The following is an 18,251-nucleotide window of genomic DNA, read 5'->3' as shown; positions in this document are numbered from 1 at the left end:
TCATAATGGGTACAGAACCTATCACCTTCCAGCACTCAAGATATTAGTAGAATAACTAGGATCAAAAATGCTATCAAATAATACAAACTCCTATTTTAAATGGAATACTATACTATGGACATCTTTCATTCCATTGTTCAGCCTGTGAACAAAGGGACTATGTAGTAAATCAGACACATTCAGTGACCAAAAGTGACCTCACAGGATGATGTGTTCATGAATTCTTTCTTTTTTTTTAATATTTTTTAAAATTTATTTTTTAGAGAGGAAGGGAGAGAGAAAGAGAGAAACATTGACCTGAGATGGGCCCAGGTCAACACCGAACCAACTGAGCCATACTGGCCAGGGCTGATTGTAAATTCTTAACTGAGCAGGTCATGGTTGAGCAGTCAGGCCTCAGGCCTATAACTTCCTTAGTAAAAGGTTCGTCTTTGCTTTAAGCAGGCCCTGTCCATTGTTCTTGTACACCTAGGTTAACATATCTTAGAAATGTCAGAATAATATTGTCTTTTAGACCCTTCAGAAGCCACTCTAAAAGGAGTACATGATCTTATTACATGAATACCATCCCTATTTACTGTAAATGTTAATAATCTTGTACCCACCGATGTAACTGAGGTCTGTATCTCTTCATTTTACCTTTTATCCAATCATAGGGATTTCCTCACTGCTTCCTCCCACCTCCCTAACCTACCAATGGATTTCTTGCAATCTTCCTTCTGTTCCCGCCTTTGATTCCAAATGCATAAAAAACCCCTGAAAAACTGCTATTCTCAGACTGTTGAGATCTTGTTTCCAGACATGTCCTCAGTTTGGCTCAAATACATAAAATTTTATACGGATTTGGACATTCTTATGCCAACAGACCATATCATAATTTATTTAATGCTCTCCTTTTCTCTCGATAGTCACTTAAATGTTTTGTTTTATTGATTGATTTTCAGATTGTATCATAATTTATTTAACAGTCTCCTCTTCTCTTGATAGTCACTTAAGTGTTTTGTTTTATTGATTGATTTAGAGAGAGAGGAAGGGGGAGAAAGAGAGAAACATCCATTTGTTGTTCGACTTAGTTATGCATTCATTGGTTGCTTCTCGTATGTGCCCTGACCTGGATTGAATCAGAAACCTTGGTGTGTCAGGAAGACGCTCTATCCAATTGAGCTACCCAGCCAGGGCCATTTAAGTTTAGTGTTGTTTTTTTTCATTTTTTTTTTCCATTTACAAATAAGATTGCAATGAATATCTTTGCATATCTCTCTTTACAGGTATATACAAATATTATAAAACTAATTCTTGGAACTGGAACTGCTTGCTGAAAAAAGTGATTCCAGCTTGTGCTCCCACCTGTAGTGAGAATGTTCCTTTCCTGCTAACCTGTAAACCAGCAGTTTTTATAAGCAAAATGTGGTCTAATCGCTGTTTTCTAACATGGAGAACCCAGGGTGCCAGGGACTTTACATACACAGTTGGAACTGATTTAATTTACTTCTTGAAACAATAATGAGGTAAGAATTTCTAACCTTTTTACAATTGAAAAACAAAATGTGAGTTAGCTGTGTGCCTTAGGCCCGTGGTCGGCAAACTGCGGCTCGAGAGCCACATGCGGCTCTTTGGCCCCTTGAGTGTGGCTCTTCCACAAAATACCACGGCCTGGGCGAGTCTATTTTGAAGAAGTGGCATTAGAAGAAGTTTAAGTTTAAAAAATTTAGCTCTCAAAAGAAATTTCAATCGTTGTACTGTTGATATTTGGCTCTGTTGACTAATGAGTTTGCTGACTACTGCCTTAGGCAAATGATTTAAATGCCCGGTGCTTCTAGTAGAACACAAGTGGTGATACTGTCCTTATGTACTACTTGGGTGCTATGGTGTTTTCTGTGCCAATTTAGATAGGCTCCAGTCCCCAGTTATTCAATCAGACAGTAAGGTAGGTGTTGTCATGCAGGTATTTTATAGCTGTGATTAAAACTCATCTCAGTTAACGCTATTGTTTCTTTTGTTTTCATATCAGTTGACTTTAAGTAAAGGAGATTATTTTGGATAGTTTGGGTGGGTCTGATTTAATCAGTCGAAGCATTTTAAGAACAGAGCTGGCCGAAACCGGTTTGGCTCAGTGGATAGAGCGTTGGCCTGCGGACTGAAGGGTCCCAGATTCGATTCCGGTCAAGGGCATGTACCTTGGTTTCAGGCACATCCCCAGTGGGGGTGTGCAGGAGGCGGCTGATGGATGTCTCTCTCTCATCGATGTTTCTAGCTCTCTATCCCTCTCGCTTTCTCTCTGTAAAAAAATCAATAAAATATATTTAAAAAATAATAAGAAGAACAGAGCTGAAACTTCAGGCTTAGCTGTGCCCTGAGTTCCAGCATGCTTTTCCTGACGGCCTGCCTCCCAGATGTCAGTCTTGCCTAGCCAGCCGCACAGTTACATAAACTAATTCCTTTCAATAAATCTCAAGATATATATCTTACAGGCTCTGCCTCTCTGATAGAACATGACGGGGATGTGTTAAAAATAAAAGGACTCTCCATATGGAAGGTGTTTGATGGTGCCTGTAAGTTGTGTGATGGACACGTTCCTTTCACAGTTGAAGTGTGCTGGGGAGCAGGCAGCACGGAAAGAAGGTGGAAGACTGGGTGCGGAGCTGTGTTTCGCCATCAGCAGGCTTAATGGTTTTGAATAAATTATGTGATCTCTCTGGGGCCTCCATTTCCTCGCTTATAAAATATAAAAGGAAGGAGTTTCACCAGATGGACTCTAACTACTTTTTCTGGGCTAAAATGTTTAGAATTTTGAATTTGCTTTATATTCACAGGTAGGCTTTAAAATCCTGGGACCGGAGAATGGTCAGCATTCCTGAGGCAATCTCCCGGAGGGGTGAGAGCCCAGGCACACCAGCCAAATCACAGTGAGTCCTGTCATTGGTTTGTTCTCAAAATGCATTTTCTGAGTAATGGACCCATTGGGGCTCTGAGGTGTTTTATCTGTTTTGTTTGTTTGCTTGTTTTTAATCCTCATCTGAGGATATTTTCCCCATTGATTTTTAGAGAGAGTGAAAGGGAGGGAGGTGGAGGGGGAGAGAGAAACATTTATGTGAGAGAGATACATTGACTGGTTGCCTCCTGCACATACCCCTACTGGTGCCAGGGATTGAACCTGCAACCGAGGTACGTGCCCTTGACTGGGAATCAAACCTGTGACCCTTCAGTCCATGGGCCAATACTCTAACCACTGAGCAAAACTGGCAAGGGTGGTGTTTTATCTTTTTGAAGCCTTTTTTTTTTCTTCTTGTAATTATATCTTCCAGTGTCCCAAGATCTGTAAGAAAACCTCTTATATACAGTATAGTTAGTAAGGTGAATCACCATTAAACAGCTGTGGTCTTATCCCTATTATGTGCCCTTCCTCCTATCACTTTGTCAGAATCTGGGATCCCCAAAGAGTGGGACCCTCCTCAGCATCTTTCCTGTGGAAAGACCATGTGCTCCATTCGCAGTTGCAACACAGATAACCCCTGTGAAGCTCAGTGGTGAATCTCAATGAGTTTGTTCTATTGCGTGTGACCCAGGTAGGCTCAGACTTACAGGTATGTTTGTTCTGTGTTTCATATTCAAATGCACAGCTCCAACAGTTTACGCTATAAGGGCTGCTCTTTGTTTTCCTTGCATTCTGTCAAGCACCAAGTACAGTGTCATCTCCGTGTGGGTGCCCTGCACATGTAATTGGTGATGACCAGGATAATGATGGTGACGAATGGCCGCATGAAACTGGTGAATCATTTAGTGGAAGAGGCGGTACAGCAGTTATGTAATGTTACTTCACCAAACAGGTAATGTTTCATACCTCAGAGCAATACAGAACACGTTGCCTGTCGGTGCCTAGTCATTATTTCCAGTCACAGCCCAAAAGGCTTCTTTGTAGAGAGTAGAACTTTGGGATGGCCTTGACCCTGTAGGCAGACTCTTACTGCAAGAGATACAACTCTTTCCTTTGATTCAGGCTGTTACCAAAACCTGGCTCCCACATGAGTTGGTAATCAAATAAACAAAAAGAATGTAGCAAGAAGTTTGAGTCAGATAATAAAAGCAAATAAACGAATTCATATGAGTATCAACAGCACAATGGCATTGTTCTCACTGTCCTGTGGTAAGGCCTGGACCTTTTAAAGTAAAATAGCTATGGCATAGGTAGATTTATAGAAGATATTTTGCTTTATTTAATGAGCTTGCTGGTATTCAACTATTTTGACCTTCAAAATGGCAATTTCAAGTGTTTCAACTTAAAAGAATTAAGAATTCTTGATTTATTTAAACCTCCAAGCATTTACAAATGTTCTTCTCTATATGACATCTCTTTCTTTCCCTTTTCTCTAGTTAGTACACGTATATTCATTTTTTAATATCCAGCTGAAATGCCAGGCACCAAAGTACAGGACAGTTCTTTGTTTTTGGCTTTTCCATAGTGCAGAATGCAAAATTACATTGCAAACAGTTATCAAAACATGTTATAGATATTTTCTTTGTGTCTATTACCCTTAATTGCATTATGAGGTAATCAAGTAAATGGACTAATTTGTCTAATTGTTTGAATAACATATGAGATGTAGGTAAAAACAATTCACAAAATTATAAAGAATAATGAAATTGTAAAAAAAATTCCTTTAATCAGAATGTGTCTATATAAACACAGATAAATATTAAAGCAAAGAAACAAATTCTTAATACTTGCTTCCTAGGGAATTCATAATTACTCTCCCTTGACCTTTCATTTAGATCTAAGTGAGACAAAAAAGTACTTTACATGTTTTCTAAACATTAAGTTTCACATTGACTTTTTTTTTAAATTATGGCCAAGAGACTTGGCTTAACCATCTTTATATATATATTTTTTGTCATGATCCATTGAGATATTTTATTTATTTTTTATTTTATTTTTCTATTTTTTTATTACGGTATTATATGTGTACATATCTTACCATTGCCCTCCCACCCCACTCCCATGTATGCCCTCACCCCCCAGAGTTTTGTGTCCATTGGTTATGCTTATATGCTTGCATACAAGTCCTTTGATTGATCTCTTATCTCCCCCATCTCTCCCTAACCTTCCCGCTGTACTTTGACCTTTTGTTTGATGCTTTACTGTCTCTGTATCTATCTTTTTGTTCAACAGCTTATAATTTTCTTTATTATCCATAGATGAGTGACATCATGTGGTATTTTTCTTCCATGGACTGGCTTATTTCACTTAGCATGATGTTCTCCAATTCCATCCAGGTTGCTGCAAATGGTAGGAATTCCTTCTTTTTTATGGCAGCATAATATTCCATTGTGTAGATGTACCACAGTTTTCTGGTCCAGTCATCTGCTGATGGGCACCTAGGCTGTTTCCAAATCTTTGCTATTGTAAATTGTGCTGCTATGAACATATATCCTTTCTTATTGGTGTTTCCAGTTTCTTAGGATATATTCCTAGGAGTAGGATTACTGGGTCAAATGGGAGTTCCATTTTCAGTTTTTTGAGGAAACTACATACTGTTCTCCACAGTGGCTGCACCAGTTTACATTCCCACCAGCAGTGCACGAGGGTTCCTTTTTCTCCACATCCTCGCCAACACTTGTCATTTGTTGATTTGTTGATGATAGCCATTCTGACCGGTGTGAGATGGTACCGCATTGTTGTTTTGATTTGCATATCTCGGATAATTAGTGACTTTGAGCATGTTTTCATGTGTCTCCTGGCCTTCCTTATGTCTTCTTTTGAAAAGATTCTATTTAGGTCTGTTGCCCATTTTTTATTGGATCATTTATCTTCCTTTTATTAAGTTGTATAAGCTGCCTGTAGATGTTGGAGATTAAACCTTTATCAATGATAACATTTGCAAATATGTTCTCCCATACAGTGGGCTTTCTTGTTGTTTTGTTGATAGTTTCTTTTGCTGTAAAAAAGCTTTTTATTTTGATGTAGTCCCATTTGTTTATTTTCTCTTTAGCTTCCATTGCCCTAGGGGCAGTGTCAGTGAAGAGGTTCTTTCGGCATATGTCTGAGATTTTGCTGCCTGTGGATTCCTCTAGTATTTTTATGGTTTCCTATCTTTATATTTTTTAAAATAAATCTTTATTGTTGAAAGTATTACATATGTCCCCCTTTCCCCCCCATTGATCCCCTTCAGCCTGCTCCTGCCCCCACTCCAGGTCTTCAGCACCCTATTGTCTATGTCCATGGGTTATGCATATATGCATACAAGGTCTTTGGTTGATTACCTCCCACCCACCCACCCTCCTCTGCCTTCCCTCTGAGATTCCACACTCTGTTCCATGCTTCCATGTCTCTAGATCCACTCTGTTCATCAGTTTATTTTGTTATAGATTCCACATATGAGTGAGATCATGTGATACTTGTCTTTCTCTGACTGACTTATTTCACTTAGCATGATACTGTCCAGGTCCCTCTATGCTGTCTCAAAGGTAAGAGATCCTTCTTTTTCCTGCTGCATAGTATTCCATGGTGTAAATGTGCCACAGCTTTTTATCCACTGTCTACTGATGGTCACTTAGGCTTTTTCCAGATCTTAGCTATTGTAAATTATGCTGCTATGAACATAGGGGTGCATAACTTCTTTCTGAAAGTGTTTTGGGTTTCTTAGGATATATTCCTAGAAGTGGGATCACTGGGTCAAGTGACAGTTCCATATTTAACTTTCTGAGGAAACTCCATACTGTTTTCATAATGGCTACACCAGTCTGCATTCCCATCAGCAGTGTACTAGGGTTCCCTTTTCTCCACATCCTTGTCAGCACCTGTAATTTGTTGATTTGTTGATGGTCACCATTCTGACAGGTGTGAGGTGACAATTCATTGTCATCTTAAGTTGCATCTCTCTGATGATCAGTGACTTTGAGCATTTTTTCATATGTCTCTTGGCCATCTGTATGTCCACTTTGGAGAAGTGTCTATTTAGGTTCTTTGCCCAATTTTTAATTGGATTGTTTGTCTTCCTTTTGTTAAGTTGTTTGAGTTCCTTACGTATTTTGGATATTACCCCTTTATCAAATGTGTCATTGCCAAGTATGTTCTCCCACACTGTGGGCTCCCTTTTCATTTTGATAGTTTCTTTTGTTGTGCAGAAGCTTTTTATTTTGATGTAGTCTCTTGTGTTTATTTTCTCCTTAGTTTTCTTTGCCCTAGGACAGTGGTCGGCAAACTCATTAGTCAACAGAGCCAAATATCAACAGTACAACGATTGAAATTTCTTTTGAGAGCCAAATTTTTTAAACTTAAAGTTCTTCTAATGCCACTTCTTCAAAATAGACTCGCCCAGGCCATGGTATTTTGTGGAAGAGCCACACTCAAGGGGCCAAAGAGCCGCATGTGGCTCGCGAGCCGCAGTTTGCCAACCACTGCCCTAGGACAAGAATATCAAACATGCTTGCCCTAGGAGATGTATCTGTAAACATATTGCTACAAGAGATGTCTGAGATTTTGCTGCCTATGGTTTCTACTATGAGTTTTATGGTTTCACAATGTACATTTAAGTCTTTTATCCATTTTGAGTTTATTCTTGTGTATGGTGTAAGTTGGTGATCCAGTTTCATTTTTTGCATGAATCTGTCCAATTTTCTGAACACCATTTATTGAAGAGACTGTCTTGACTCCACTGCATGTTCTTTCCTCCTTTGTCAAATATTAATTGAGCGTAATGGCTTGGGTTGATTTCTGGGATCTCTGTTCTGTTCCATTGGTCTATAAGTCACCTCTTGTACCAGTAACAGACTGTTTTGATTATGGTGGCTTTGTAGTATAACTTGGTATCTGGTATTGTGATCCCTCCAACTTCATTCTTACTTCTCAAGATTGCTGTGGCAATTTGTTTGTTTGTTTGTTTTGGTTCAGTATAAATTTTTGGAGCATTTGTTCTAGCTCTGTGAAATATGCTGCTAGTATTTTAATAAAGATTGCATTAAATTTGTAGATTGCCCTGGGTAGTATGGACATTTTAATGATGTTAATTCTACTAATCCATGAACCCGCTAAATTCTTCCATTTGTTTACATCTTCTTCTACCTTTTTTTTCAACGTCCTATAGTTTTCTGAATACAATTCTTTTACCTCCTTGGTTAAGTTTATTCCTAAGTATCTGAATTTTTTTTGTTGTTGTAATGGTAAATGGGATTGTTTTAGTTTCTCTTTCTGAGAATTCATTATTGGTGTATAAAAAAGCCATAGATTTTTGGGTGTTGATTTTGTATCCTGCTACATTGCCAAATTCATTAATTAAATCCAGTAATTTTTTGGTGGAGTCTTTAGGGTTTTCTATGTACAATATCATGTCATCTGTGAATAATGACAGTTTTACTTCCTCCTTTCCAATTTGGATGCCTTTTATGTTTTCTTCTTGTCTGATCACTGTGGCTATGACTTCCAGTACTATGTTGAATAAGAGTGGTGAAAGCAGACATCCCTGACTTGTTCCTGTTCTTAGGGAAAATGGTTTTAGTTTTTGCCCATTGACTATGATGTTCGCTGTAGGTTTGTTGTCAATAACCTTTATTATGTTGAGATATGCTCCTTCTATTCCCACTTTGCTGAGTGTTTATCAAAATGGGTGTTGGATTTTGTCAAATGCTTTTTCTGCATCTATTGATATGGCCATGTGATTTTTGTCTTTCAGTTTGTTTATGTGATATATCACATTTATTGATTTGCGAATGTTGTACCAGCCTTGCATCCCTGGAATAAGTCCCACTTGGTCATGGTGTATGATCTTTTTAATATATTGCTGGATTCGATTTCCTAATAATTTGTTGAGGATTTTAGCATATATGGTTATCAGGGATATTGGCTTGTAATTCTCTTTCTTTATAGTTTCTTTATCTGGTTTTGGAATTAGATAATACTGGCCTCATAAAAAGAGCTTGGAAGTGTTCCTTCCTCTTGGAATTTTTGGAATAGTTTGAGGAGGATGGGTGTTAGTTCTTTGCATATTTGGTGAAACTCCCTGTGAAGCCATCTGGACCAGGGTTTTTGGTTGGTGGGAGGGTTTTGAATACTGCTTCAATTTCATCCATTGTTATTGGCCTGTTCAGGTTTTCTGATTCTTTCTGATTCAGTTTTAGGAGATTGTATTTTTCTAGGAATTTGTCTATTTCATCCACATTGTCCAGCTTGTTGGCATATAGTTGTTGATAGTATTTTCTTATAATCCGTTGTATTTCTATGGTGTTAGTTGTTACTTCACTGCTTTCATTTCTGATTTTGTTTATTTGGGTCCTCTCTCTTTGCTTATTGATGAGTGTGGCTAGGGGTTCATCAATCTTGTTTACCTTTTCAAAGAACCAGCTCTTGGTTTTATTGATTTTTTTTAGTCTCTATGTCATTTATTTCTGTTCTAATCTTTATTACTTCATTTCTACTTACTCTTGGTGTTCCCTCTCTAATTCTTTAAGTTGTTGGGTTAAAAATTTTATTATTATTATTTTTTTGTTTTTTTGAGGTAGGCTGGTAGTGCTATGAACTTCCCTCTCAGGGCTGCTTCTGCTGTGTCCAGAGATTTTGCCTTGTTGTGTGTTCATTTTCATTTGTTTCCAGGAAGTTTTTTTATTTCTTTCTTGATCTCATTGGTAACTCATTCATTGTTTAATAACATGCTATTTAGCCTCCATGTGTTTGAATGTTTTTACTGTAGTTGATTTCTAATTTCATTCTATTGTGGTTCAATATGATACTTGATATGATTTCAATCTTTTTGAACTTGTTGAAACTTAGTTTGTGTCCTGACATGTGGTCTATCTTTGAGATTGTCCCACGTGTGAAAAGAATGTATATTCTACAGCTTTGGGGTGAAATGATTTATAAGTATCAATTAAATCCATCTGATCCAGTGTGTCATTTACAGTCACTGTTTCCTTGTTAATTTTTTTGTCTGGAAGATCTATCCAGTGAAGCTAGCAGGGTGTTGAAGTCCCCTACTGTGACTGTATTGTTGTTGATCTCTTCCTTAAAGTCCTCTAAAATATTTTTTGTATATTTAGGTGCTCCTATATTGGGTGCATATATGTTTACCAGCATTATATCCTCTGGATGGATCAATCCCTTTAGTATTATGTAGTAACCTTTTTTTGTCTCTAGTGATGACCTTCATTTTGAAGTCTATTTTGTCAGATATGAGTATTACCACCCCAGCTTTTTTTTTTTTTTTCATTTCCATTTGCATGGAAAAATTTTTTTTATTCCTCCACTCTCATCCTGTGTGAGTCTTTTCTTCTGAGGTGGATCTTTTGTAGACAGCCTATAGTTGGGTCATGTATTTGTATCCATTCAGCTAACCTGTCTTTTGATTGGAGAATTTAGTTCTTTTACATTTAACATTATTATTGATAGGTACTTATTTATTACTATTTAATTTTGTATGACTATGTTTCTCTCTCTCTCTATTTCTTCTCATTACAGCAGTCCCTTTAGCATTTCTTCTAGTGCTGGTTTGGTGGTGATAAATTCCTCTAGCCTTTTTATTTTGGTCTAAGAAGCTCTTTATCTAACCATCTAATTTGAATGATAGCCTTGCTGAATATAGTAATCTTGGTTTCAGGTCCTTGCTTTTCATTACCTTGATTGCTTCATGCTATTCCTTTCTGGCCTGTAGAGTTTCTGATTAGAAATCATCTGACAGCCTTATTGGAGCTCCTTTGTAGCTGACAAATTGCCTTTCTCTTGCTGCCTTTAATATTCTGCCTTTGTCTTTAATTCTTGGCATTTCAATTATGATGTGTCTGGGCATGGGCCTGTTTGGGTTCTTCTTGCTTGGGACTCTGTGCCTCCTGGACCTGTGTGACTTTTTCCTTCACCAGGTTAGGGAAGTTTTCTGTCATTATTTCTTCAAACATGTTCTCTATCCCTTCCTAACTTTCTTTTCCTTCTGGCATACCTTATTATGCAGATATTGTTATGTTTCATGATGTCCCACAGCTCTCTTAAGCTGTCCTCCTGCTTTTTAATTGTATTTTCTTTTTGGTTCTCTGATTGCATGATTTTTTTCTACCCTACCTTCTAATTCACCGATCGGATCCTCAGCTTCCCCTAATCTCTTGTGTATTCCTTCCACTCTGTTCTTTATTAGTTCTATGTCATTCTTCATAGTTACTATATCTTTTCTCATGCTGTTGAGCATCTTTGCCATCATTATTCTGAACTCTGTGTCTGATAAATTTCTTATCTCTACTTCATTTAGCTCTTCTTCTGGACAATTCTCTTGTTCTTCATTTTGGGTTTGTTTTTTTGTCTCCCCATTTTGGCTGCCTGTTTGGGTTTGTGACTATGTATTAGGTAGATCTGCTATGCCTCCTAATGTCTAGTGCAGGACAATGTCAAACACTGTTTCTGACTAATTATAGCAGGCAATGACTCAAAGCCTCCAGAGGCCACCTCTGCCTGCAGACTGATTGGATGCAGTCTTGAGTAGCCTCAGGCAATCATCCACAGGTGGGGTGAGCAGTTTTCCAACAGGTTGGAGCAATTGCTTCTGCCTGTAGGCTAATTGTTATTCTCAGTCTCTTAATAGGCCTCAGAAACTCCAAGGGGTTTTCCAATAGTGTGGGTCAACTGTCTTCTCCCCAGGCAAAAACTGCCTGTATAGCAAAGGTCTGCCTGAGAAAGATGTCCTCCTCAGCATTAGGGAATGACTCAACATAGGAAACCTGGGTGTCTGCCTTCTGAGCTCTAACCCCAGAGCCCCAAACCTTGTTTCTGCTCACACAGCTCCAGTCTACTTTACTCTCCCTCTGCTGGAGCCCAAGGTGGGTAGCTGCACATGAAATTTTGTGCATTGGCCCTTTAAGAGGGTGCCTGCCTTTCTAGCCACCTCTCCCATCAGACATCAACCCTGCTACTTTTCACAGCCAAATGTTATGTGGGCACTTTTCTCAGTTCTGGTGCTCTCTGATGGAGGGGGGCCCATCTTGGGGTTTTAACCCCAGAAGTCTCAGTGGCAACCCCCACAGCTGAGATATCTCTCTGGAACTTCAGCTGCTGTCTGTAGGAGTCCAGCCAGCCCATTTGCACCTCTGTCCTTCCTACCAGTCTCTATGCTGTCTCCACGTTCTGTTCTCAGTTATCAGGGTTCTCTCCAGCAAGTCTTCAGTTGATTATTCAGGCTTTTAATTTTTTTTTTTTTTTTTTTGTATTTTAGTTGTAATTCCAGTTTGGTCCTGGGAGAATATCTGTGTAGCATTCATTTACTCTGCTGCCATTTTTAATCCCTCATGTTGACTTTTAAACAAAAGTCAAGACAAAACCTTCAACTTAAAATATAATAAAATTTTGTAAAATTTCAGAATTTTTAACATAAACGATTTCTTTCAACAGAAGCCATAATCTAGTACTCAGGTGTATTTCTTTTGTTCTTTTTTTTTTTTTATAAAATATTTTTATTTATTTCAGAGAGGAAGGGAGAGGGAGAGAGAGATAGAAACATCAGTGATGAGAGAGAATCATTGATTGGCTGCCTCCTCTATGCCCACTACTGGGGATCGAGCCTGCAACCCTGGAATGTACCCAGACTGTGTCTCAAATCCTGACCTCCTGGTTCATAGATCGACACTCAATCACTGAGACACACTGGCTGGGCTCAGATGTATTTCTTTAGTGATCAGCTCTTTATCATTTTAGGTCAAAGTTAGAATAGCTAAGACTAGTGACATTCAGTCTGCACAATCATTAACACCTTTACAAAGGATAGTCTCTGTAGCGAGGTCAGCACTCTCCAGTTACCAAAGTCCTCACCACTCTCTACTGCCTTCCCTTCAGCTTTCGTTGGCAATTTCCTGCTTATTCCTCCAAAGCATTTCCATTGCAACTTCTGTCTTAGATGACATTGATGTCTCATCTTTTTTGCTCCTCTGATGTGATGAAAGCATTGAATCAAGAAATCAACAGGGAAGTCCTGCCATAGATTTCACCTGCCTTGTTTTCAGAGTCTTGTTTTGAGCAAAAGGAGACAAAGTACTGGAAGAGGCTCACCTCTCATTACCCCAGGGATACAAATTAAAATAAGATATCTTTATGCTTCAAACCTCTCAAGTTTGAGTAAGTGTAAAAATTGATGATATTTGGGGTTGGTGAAAGTGTGAAGAAATAGGTTCTCTTGTTTGCTTTCATAAATTGATATTATTTTTTTGGTCCAGCTATTGGGAAATGCTCACCATTTTGATTATATAGGTTGTCCCAAAAATGTATACACACACTTTGAATGATTATAAAGGCAGTGTTTATTAAAATACATTTCATTTTCAAAATTGGGCTATCAGCTGTTAAAGTGTGTATACATTTTTGGGGACACTGTATATATGTCACATATTCAAATATTTTTATTGTTACTGTTTGTGATAGGAAATTTAAAAATAACCTAAATGTTGATCAATTGGGGAATGTTTAATCACAGTGATATGTATACAAACAAGTAAAGTTGCCTAGCATTTATGGCTGAGTCCAAAAGCAAAATCTAGAATAATGTGCCTAGTATGATCTCATTAAAAGTCAGAATACTGGTATAATAAAAGTACTGCATCTATATATTTTGATGAGTGGAAATCAGTGTGTATATATATAGAAAATCTGGAAGCATATGTCATAAACTATAACAGTTATCTGTAACTATTAGAAAGAATGGGTTATGTTGGAGACACTAACTGTATACTTTATGTTCTTTTCCATTAATCAGCATTTTTTATTTAAACAAAAACTTTAATAAGCATTTTATATAAATTCACATACCAGTAGTTCCTAGCCCCAAAATATATGAAGGTATACAATAAAAAGTTTTCTTTCATCTATGTCTACACCCAACCCATGTAACAGCTATTGTAAGTTTCTTAGGCAATCTTCTATCATTTCTTTTCTTTTCTTTTTTTTGCTAAGCAACTGAAATTTATTTTGTTACAGTTCTGGAAGCTGGAAGTCCAAGATTAGATGTTGGTAGGGTTGGTGTCCTCTGAGGCCTCTCTTTTTGGCTTGCAGATGGCCACCTTCTTGCTGCCTCTTTCACAGGTTCATCCTCCTATGCACAAATCTCCTATACTTTCTTTATGTTTCTATGAACAAATATAAATATAGATTCTTATTCTCTCATTTTCTTTCCACAAAAGATAGTTATATCCTGCTTGACACAGTTTTTTTTCCTATTCAACAATATACACTTTTGTACTGATTGATAAAAACATTTTACAATAAATACTATTCCTTTGAAATTAAAATATATGACAGATGTTGGCCCTTGGGGAATGGGTGAGGATTGCAGTTGTGGCGAGGGATTGCTCATCTCTCACAAAGATGGAAAGGTCACTTTAGCAGTTGGAAATCTAGACAATATTTCTAAAATTGAGGCAAAAATAGTTATTTCAAGTAAAGAAGCATTTATCGGTCAATCATGAGTTCGCCCGCAGAGCACTGAGTTTACTCTGCTTAGAAATGTAGTTCCACATCTCTAGACAGTCACTGTCCCCTTGTCTTGAAATACTTCTGTGAAAGCACCCAGTGTTCTTTCTTCACATGTCTGTGCTAAGCACTTCTCTGCTGTGAGAAAGCACTTTACATGGCTCAGAGTCAGAGCTGGGGCAGAGTGGCCATTATGCAGCTTTCCAGCTGTGAGAACTTAGGTAGGTAATGTAATTCCCTACGATTGTTTCATGATTGAGGAAATGGGGTAACACTAATAATGTCTTCATAGGATTGTTGTGAAGATTAAATGAGATGATATATGGAAAGCATTAGCACACAGTAGGGATGCTTTATTGTGAAATCAAAGGCAAAATCCTTTCAGAGGTCTTGCTTAATTCAGAAAGTATTTATTTGAGGATTTGAGGCTCAGGTTATCCCCACTTCTGTCTTCCTATGAGACAGGTTACCAAATGGGTGAAGTGAGCCATAAAACATATATGTTTAAAGCCAATAAATAAGTAATTAACATTACCAACTTATGCTCCCAAACTGGTAAAATTAGGCAGACATGTCCTAACACTACACCCACAGGCCCTAAAATACAACCCATTGTCTCATATGTTTGACCTCTCGTGATACAGATAAGACCATATTTTAAATCACAGATTGCTTGCCTTATTAGACTTTAGGACAGGCGTCCTCAAACTACGGCCCACGGGCCACATGCGGCCTGCCGAGGACATTTATCCGGCCCGCCAGGTGTTTTTGCCGTTTTGTTTTTTTACTTCAAAATAAGATATGTGCAGTGTGCATAGGAATTTGTCCATAGTTTTTTTTTAAACTATAGTCTGGCCCTCCAACGGTCTGAGGGACAGTGAACTGGCCCCCTGTTTAAAAAGTTTGAGGTCCCCTGCTTTAGGAGATTATTTGAGGTGTGCTAAGATGGCTCAAGTTTTCTTTTTTCAAATACAAGCAAAAGTTTATTTGTAAAGTCACAGAGGTAAAAGAAGGGAGCCATGAAGAAGTGAGCCAGCTAGGCTATGTGGACTCAGGAGGCAAGTTACAGAGGCAAAAGAAGGGCTCTTGGAGCTTAGGAGGAAGATAGCAAAGGCATGCACCTTGAGGGAAGAAAAGGGGAAGGAAGGGCACAGGCATGCTCAAGAGCGAGAGATACCACACCCAAGTATTCTTAAAAACTGTATGACCTGGCCGGCTCGGCTCAGTGGTTGAGCATTGACCTATGAACCAAGAGGTTATAGTTTGATTCCTGGTCAGGGCACATGCCTCCGTTTCGGATTCGATCCCCAGTGTGGGGCATGCAGGAGGCAGCCAATCAATGATTCTCTCTCATTATTGATGTTTCTATCTTTCTCTCTCTCTCCCTTCCTCTCTGAAATCAATAAAAAAATATTTTTTAAAATACTGTATGAGATTACAATGCGATGACATTTCACAACCACGAGAATGGATAAAATTAAAAAGGGGCCCAATACTAAGTGTTGGTGAAGATGTGGAACAACTGGAACTCTCACATTACTAGTGGAGTGTAAAATGGTAAAAGCGCTCTGGAGAGGTGCTCAACAGTTTCTTGAAACATTCATCACACACCTACCCACTGACGCAGCAACCCCAGTTTAGGTGTATACCCAAGTGGGATTGTTCATAGGTAGCAGTTTTACTCATAATGGCTCCCAACTGGAGACCGGTGGGCCTATCCATCCACAGGAGAATGGATAGACATACTGTAATATTTTTATACACGAAATTTGTGTAAGGGGCTCGGCCCTTGCAACCATGACGGCTTGCCTTTGGCCCCCGCAGCCTCGGCGGCTGCCTTGGCCCTCACAGTCCCAGCTTTGTCTGGAAGGTCATCAGGAAGGACATCTGGAAGGCCGTTAGGCTGTCCAGTCTGATTAGCATATTACGCTTTTATTATTATAGATTCAATAATCAAAAAACGAACAAACTATCTCTGTGTGCAACAACATGGAAGAATCTCAAAAACACTATGTGGCAAAAGAAGTCACTTATGGAAAAGAACATATTCTATATATAATTTTTATATGAAGTTTAAGAAGAGGCAAGACTCTTCTCTGGTGAGAGATCTCAGAATAGTGGTTGCCTCAGGGGAAGTATTAGCAGGAACAGGCATGAGGGATCTTCCTAGGATGAAGAGAATTTCTATATGTTGATTCGGGGGATAGATAGGCCCATGGGTGTATACATGTGTCAAAATATACACAAGATATGCTAATTTCATTCCATGTAAATCAGAGCTACCTCAATAGGAACTTTGTTAGCATAAACATGTCAGATATCAAGGTAAAAAAATAATATTGAGAAGATTTATTCCTTTTCTCTGGGGTAAAGAAATCATCTGTAGACAGTTGACAAGAATCTATTGACCCTTGTCCAAAGTAAGACTCATAAATAACTGTGCTTATTGACGCTGGTAGAGATAAGGGGGTGAGAGTCACCCTCCCTCTGAAAAGCCGCTGGAAAAGGAAAGGTTGACCTTTGACCTGTCCTTGCAGCCTGGGCTCATGCACAGGCAGATGGGCAGCTGCTCCAGTGGAACGAAGCCTTCTGAACCCAGGATGAGCTTCCAAGAAGCCTCTTCACCAGTCTGGGCCTCACTTTCTTCTTCTCTAAACTATTCTGAACTACTCAGCTGACATAGGATTTCAACAGCATTCTTTCATCTTTCTGGCTGCAGGAGAACTATTTGCTGTTGAGTGCACACTTCCTTTGTAAGGCGATACAATTTTCCCCAGGGCCTTAGTCCCTGTTTCTAAAGAGGAGTTTGAGAGCGTCTCCCAGGAAGGCTGAGATGCACACAGCTGCCGGGAACAAGACCCGGACTTTCCCTCAGGGACTGAAAAGCCTTTTTTTCCTTCTGTAACCTATGCCTTTTGCGTTCAGACAGTTTTTCAGCCTGCCCTGCTGTGAGGACCTTGTCTCTACTAAACTATAAGCCCAAGTCATTCCATACAAATTAAAAACTCCAGAACAATGGAGCATTTAGAACATGTTTATGTCTCTGGGGAAATATTTCTTTAAAAAAATTATTACTTCAGTCAAACTTATTTAGGGTAGTTATCTGGTCCAGTACATCAAATTTTTAAGATTATGAGTCCTTTAAATATATATATTTCCACTAAGATTTTAAAAAATGCTTAGTGGCCAGAAATCTGATATTGGAAGTTCTTTCTGTCATTTAAACCACTAATGTACAATTGAATGAAACATTATTTGTTAGTGTTGGTAATAGATATATTAGGAAGTGAAAACTTTAGAGATGCCTAGTTTAGTTCCTTTCTCATCTTTGCCTAGTAAATCATTAATCATATCTCTATTTATTTATTATTGATTTTAGAGAAAGAGAGAGAGAGAGAGAGAGAGAGAGAGAGAGAGAGAGATTGATTTGTTGTACTTATTTATGCATTTATTGGTTGATTCTTGTATGTGTGCTACTGGGAATAGAACCCGAAACCTTGGCATATGGGGAGGATGCTCTAACCAACTGAGATACCTGGCCAGGGCCAATACTACTTTATTTATTTATTTATTTATTTATTTATTTATTTATTATTTATTTTCTGTAGAGGAACTCATTTATTTCATGCCGAGATCCTCGTGGGTGACAGGTTCGCGATGGGTACCAAAGATGCTGCGTGGCAGATGGCACGCAGCAGTAACTGTGTTGGAGAGGCCGCGGGGTTGCTGGTGAAATGGTCCAGTCAGGGTGACCCTAAGAAGGTCAGTGGGTGGCCATGCCAGAGCCTGGGTCATGACGCTGGGGTATGGCCCTGGGTCCCACACGCAA

This window comes from Cnephaeus nilssonii (genome assembly GCF_951640355.1).
Source record: "Cnephaeus nilssonii genome assembly, chromosome: 14".
NCBI lineage: Eukaryota > Metazoa > Chordata > Mammalia > Chiroptera > Vespertilionidae > Cnephaeus > Cnephaeus nilssonii.
The sequence above is the reverse complement of the archived record's forward strand: the minus strand, read 5'-3'. Positions refer to the sequence as shown.